Source organism: Rhinolophus sinicus, linkage group LG15, assembly GCF_036562045.2.
Source record: "Rhinolophus sinicus isolate RSC01 linkage group LG15, ASM3656204v1, whole genome shotgun sequence".
Taxonomy (NCBI): Eukaryota; Metazoa; Chordata; class Mammalia; order Chiroptera; family Rhinolophidae; genus Rhinolophus; species Rhinolophus sinicus.
Window position 1 is genome coordinate 45,631,278 of NC_133764.1, and position 6,457 is coordinate 45,637,734.

Below are 6,457 nucleotides of genomic sequence, written 5' to 3' on the forward strand. Positions count from 1 at the left end.
CGAGTCATTTTGATCAGCCTAGCTGCAGATAGGGAATGATGGGGGAAACTCTGGAGGACTCTGGATAAGCCCTGACAAAAGCCAACCTTGGAAGCAGGGTATATAGGCTGAGGAGGGGGGCTTTGGGTAAGCTCAGCATTTAGCTGTGAGGCCTCCCATCTGGAAGGAGAGTTCAAATTGCTGGGAACCTGAGCCTACCTTTCTGGCTCCTGGAGAGTGGAGGGATGAATCTGGAAGGGGGAGAGGAGGAAAGCAAAGGTTTCTCGCTTGCTGTGAGCTTCAAGCAGCAGCAGCTGCCATCTTGCCCCACTGCAGGGAGACTGGACTGAGGGGTGAGCTTCTCCTCCCAGGAAGAGCCAGCAGAGGCCTTGGACTTTTTCTCTTCAAAGAAGGGGATTCTCTCTGGCTTCCTTCCTCCTCCTCCTGCTGGTTTCCTTTTATAGTCCAGAACAGGAAGGCAGGTCAGCCACTTGCTCTCTGAGGCACTAGCTTTCTCTGAGCCATGTGGGACAACCCATCTGCCCTCTAGATATGAAGGCTACCCGGCTGGGACATCTGTCACCCCACTAATCCCAAAGGCTAGGCAGGTGTCACCTTCCTTAATGCTGCACAAGTTCTCTTCTGAAGCAGACCAGGCAAAAGATTGGAAGCTAGGCTAGAAGGTGTGGGGCTGTCTCTGGGGCCCTGATGAGCATGGACTTGGCCACCCACTGGACCTGTGAAACAGACTGGCAAGCCCTTCCTCGCTGGAAAGGGTGATAGGTCCAGGTACGGTCTGAGCACGTGCTCTAGTGTATGAGTCGTCAACCCCTGCTGCTGTTGGGCTGCTCAGGGAACAGGTCTAAGTCACGGCCAAATGGTTTATTATCCTGGGTTCTAGGTAGTTGGTGGCAAAAGCCCAATAGAGATTAGGCCCGTTTTAGGTGCCCCTAAAGTAACCCTCCCCCAACCCCCAATCTGGAACTGATCTCATTGCATTCTCCATTTCTGGTTTTATTGCTCACGCAAGACAGTTCTGAGCAGGGGCTGTAGCCCATCCATCTTCATATCCCCAGGTGACTTGATGGTACCTGCTCACTGTATATTTATTCAGCAAAGATTTCTTGAACACCTATCATGTTCTGGATGCTGTGCTGATACAGTGATGAGCATGTCTCTGAAGGACAAATACATCTCTTGCCCTCATGGAGGTTATATTCTAGAGGAGTCAGACCAAAATAAGTAAGTAAATAAATAAATAAATGAAACGAAGGCGTGTTCTTGGTTGAGTGAATAAATGAATGAAGCAGCATAACTTTGGAGTAGTTACTTCCCCTCTCTAGGCGTTTCATCTGAGAAATCTGGAAACCGGTCTGACTTCCTCCCAAGAACCCATGATATTATCAGGGCTCATCACGCTGGACGCAGAAAAAGGGAAAAAACGGCCATGGTAAAGGGGAAGTGAGGTAGGAGAGAAGGTGGGAGAAGCGGGAATGTGGAGGACAGCTGGTCACACATGAGTTGTAAACATTTCTAGATGGCATTCACAGGCACCGTAAGAGAGGACCCGCCTCCAGTAGTTACTGGTAGGAGAGACAGCGCAAAAGCAGGGCCTGAGTCACCCCTGCATGTTTCCTCCTTGGGAACCATCAGGGAGAGACTGTCTCCCACTCTAGGTCTTTTGCGCTGGAGACTTTGTCTTTCCTGTCCTGTTCTTGCCTGAAAAGAGTAGGAGGAGGTGGCATTAGCAGCTGGCAAAGAGACTGAATCAAAGTAAAACCCAGATGACTCAAATAGAAGCAGGCGGGCATGAAAACTGATTAGACATGTGACAGTGCAGGACCCAGGTGTCACCTTAGCCCTCCAGTTCTAGACCTTAGAAAAGCAGGGTTTGCTGCAGAACCCTAAGACTCCAACTGTGGGTCTTCCATCAAATCAGAGGTTTGGGCGGTGGTACAAAGACATTTATTCCTTCACCAAATCCTCAAATTTCTTTGGAGGTAATGCAGATCCTCTAATCACATTAGCCAAGTTTGGGTGGAAACTGTTTTAATAACTCTGTGCTTCAAGTTCTCCACAACCATGTTCATTTCTGCTATCTCCCAAACAGAATTTTAAAAAACTATATTACAATTTTGAATAGTTACTGTGTATTGTCCATAAGAATGTGAGCTCCGTAAGATTTTATTTGCTTCATTCTCTGCTATATTCCCAGTACCTTGAATAGTGCCTGGCACACAACAGTTGTTAATCAATTAATTCATGCACATGCAAGGCCCTGTGCTAAGAATTTTATACGTATTATCTTTGATTGGGATTCCTATTTTACAGAAGAGGAAACTGAGAATCAGAAAAGTTGAGGAATTTGCCCAAGGTCATACTCAAAAGACTACAATATTTTGAAGGGCAGAGCTCAGAAAATAGCAGGTATTGCTCATTGCTATGGAGAGCTTATTCATACAGCCATTTCCTAATTCTTTCCCTCAGGACTGTGACAGGCTGCCCCTCTGCATCCACAGCTCAGGCCGGGTGCCAAAGCTGAAATGTACTTTCCTTTCAGACAAGAAGGTACATTTATTTCACTGAGAACTCAGCTCAGGAACTTAGGGCCTAGGAACACCTGGGAGAGGGAACAGCTCAGGCTTCACAGGGCAGCACTGCCCTGCCCGAGATCAGCTGACAGCACTGGGGTAATTCAGATGGGGAGCTTACTCAGCAGCCCTGTGGCCTTTCTGGACACCAGGCACCAACATCTTCCCCTCCTCCAGCCCTGGCTCTGGAAAACCAACTCACAGGGAAAACCTAGCAGAAGTGCTGGAAGATGGTTGAAACTCCAAATGGAAGGAAAGTGTTGACTTCAGGGAAAAAATGTTACCAGCCCACTAATCCCTAAATTATATAGTCGCCAAAATGTTAACAATGGACCTCATAATAAAGACAAAACGGCTTTGCTATTTAATTCCCAAAACGCTTCAACCAGGGCTCCGCTTAACTGTCAACTCGCTGGGAGCAGAGACCCATCTGCTCCTCCTCTAACCACATGGCTATGCAACAGCCCAGTGGGACAAGCAGTCTGTGTAGGCAGCACTGCTTGCGGGCCTGCATGACTTTGGGCAAGGTTCTTAGCCCCTCTATGCTTGTTTCATCTGTAAAATGGGACTAAACTGGTACTTGTGTTAGTGTTGACACACATTACTTTTATTACTCTGCTTGTTACAAGCCTGCCATCTGCATAAAATGAAAACTATATGACTATTGACAAATTCTGTTCCCATCCCTTCAATTAACCAAAAGTTAAGAGGCTAGCCTGAAGACATCCAGCAAATGAGGGGGAAGAGCTAGAAGCCCGTGTCCTGAGGCCCAGGTTTCTGGATGCTCTGCCCTTCAAAGGCTAAGTGATGCCATTCCAGAAACTTCCTGAACTGTACTGACATGTCTTTAGTTCAACAAATATTTATTGAAGGTCTACTATACGTCAGGCGCTGCTCCAGGCTGAGGATAGTGGTAAATAAAACATCCAAGGTCACTGTGTTAGGAAACTTACATTAAGTTGAGAAAATCGGCAAAAACTAAGCAAATTTCAAACATACTTTTTAGATAGTGCTGTAAAGGAAATGGATGGCATATCATAAATATGTACAAAACAAATTCTTGTTTATATTGCTAAAATGCTGACAGCATCTGTCTAGGGCAGACGTGAGAAAAGCTCAGGTTTTGCTATCTGCCAGACCTGGGTTTGAATTTGAGCTCCACGTGACCTTGGTCTGATGAGTCCATCTTTCTGCCCCTTCTTCCCCAGCAGTAAATGGAACAGTTAAGGTTGTTGTGAGAATGGAACGTACAAAATCTTAACGTTTACTCTTTTTCACTTCAGGATAGAAGCCTTGCAAGGCCAGGTGGAACTATAATCTTTTCCTATGTTCTTTCTGAGTGTTTGTGAGGGAGGAGGTATATGGGAATGGGGCATTATTACCTGGAGAACTGTCAAAAAGGAAAAAAAAAAATCGGGGGAGCAGTCCCTCCCTGCCATTTGATAATGAACTGGTATGATCTTTTCCTCTAAGTACACCTTTATGGAGTAATGTTCTTGGTCAAATGCATTCGGGATTTAATGCAGTCTGATAAGAATTACAAGTTACCCTCTATAGCCCAGTAATCTCCAAAATTTGGCATAGAAATAAAATATTAGAACTTCTATTTATATTTTTCATATAATTGCTTTTTAATATCTATTTTTGTGTCTTATGATTACACAATATATAGGTACAGTAGTACAGGTAGATAATTTATAAACACATGGGGGAATGCATGATTAAATTTCTTATTGACAGGGGTGTGCATTCAGCAAAGATGAAAAGGCCACATGGAGGCTAAGGCAGGAGAATTAAGGTCAGCCCTCATTTCATTTGCCCAACGTAAACTAAGAAAAGTGCATCAAGTAGCCTGCTGGTGCCACTAAGCTAATAAACAGCATGGTGAAGGAAAAGGACCCAATTTCTTAAATCCCAAGTTAGTGTTCTCACAAGTTTCTGGGGGCAAAAGTGGAAGTAGAAATTAAATACACACTGCAAACTAAGTAAAAAGCCAACCTTTGGATGAGCCATTAAACAGCCCAGATCATACGCCTGAAAAATATGCACAAGACAGGACAATCTCCAGCAGCTTCAGAATCACTCTCCAAATAAGAAATCTCCTGTGTAATACTTCTGCAGGAAATGTTTTTCATTTATTTCCCATTACACCGTGTAGATTCCATTTGTCTTTCCTCTCCCCAACTCATACACACATCTACCACCACCGCCACCACACACTCCAGCTTCTTTCAAACCATTCATTTCACCTCCAAGGAGGTGACACCATCTGGAACCAAAAATGAAGCAGCAAAAGGTTGAAAATAAAAATAAAGCGGACTTTATTTAGAAGATAAAGGTGGTGGTATCAGTTTTGGTTAATAAAGGTGGGCTCAAGTGTTTTAACAGGTCTTTAATGCCATCACAGGCTGGCATGCCAAGGGCATTCTGAATGCCAATTACAGACTGAAGTTGTTTCGAAAACCAAGATGCTATCAAAAGCTGATGGAGTTTGGATCTCTTAAAGTCAGACTAACACTTCTTAAATAGAAGAGTGATTAGATTACTTGGTTCTGAAAGTGAAAACACTGTACTGAGCAATTCCCCTTTCTCCACAAGTCCCTAAGGCAATATTACAGTTGCCTCTTGTCAGCCAACATTTCAACATTTCAACAGAAGGGAGCTGAGGGGAACTGAAAAAATGAAAAGCAAAATTAATAAATGTAATTTATATAGGCAGCTGCCACTTGTGGCAAACCAAAGCCTAGTCCGATGCCCATTTTCTTCACATTTGCACTGACATCTTCCCAAGCAGACGGTAACTACATTCTTGAAGTAATGTGCCAAGACTAGGGTGGGAAAAGCCCAGACAGAGTGGACAATGCACTGTGCATCCAGTTGCCTTAGATGGTACAATCAATTAAGGACAAATACCCAGACTACGGAAAACCCACGAGCCAAAGGTAACTAGAAAAAAGGATTAAATGCATAACCAGTGCAGAATAACTGCGAGGCACCAAGACCACAAATCCAACCTGCCCATTTCCCTCCTCTCCATCATTGAATGGATCTGGGAGAAAGCATTAATAACAGCACTTGTCAACTGCTTCCCTGGAACAAAACACGCAAAGGTTTTATTTTCATCATGGTTCTTGGTGTACTTTATTCTCCTGCTGTCTAGCTAAGCAGCCCACACAGGACAGAAATGGGTAGCACTGAGGAATGATCAGATTTTTTTCTCCCCAATATTCCTGCCCCATCCCTAAGCCCTGAGCAACCCCTATCTACCAGGAATGGTTAGTATATCATCCTCTCCCTCAAGGAACAACTAAAATTTAAACAAGGCATTAGAGGGCTATGTCTCTTCTTAGTAGGGCTTAAGAGCTGGTGCAAACTCTATTCACAATGGAGCGTCTTTCCTTCAAACACCTGGATTTTTTTGTACACTGGTTCATAGATCGGCACTTGACTTTGAACCTGGCACCAAAAGGCACAATATCTGATACCCTGTACAAGAGCTATTAGAGATGCTGCCATATGGATGGGCAAAAATCGAGCCAATCCCACTTGTGAATGGAAGGCTGTTTGGACAGGGAGGGGAAAATGGCAAAGAGAAAAACTTAAGCTCATTTTTTTTTTTTGCTAGAATGGAAATGAAAGTGGGAATATTAAGGTCTTGTTTTTTAATCCTCCAAATACCAGGAAGCATTTAAAAAATCTTCCTTGGTGTTTTTGAAAGCAGCATATTCAAAATGCCAGCAAAGACTCCTAATAACTGCAAAACCAAGAGAATCAAAGCTTACTGACATCCCTCCTTATTGCTGAAAGATTCTGAAACCCAAATTCAGGGTGCCCTGTTCCCTCGTAAAAGGGAAATTAGTTAAGTCTGATTTATGGTTATCACAGCA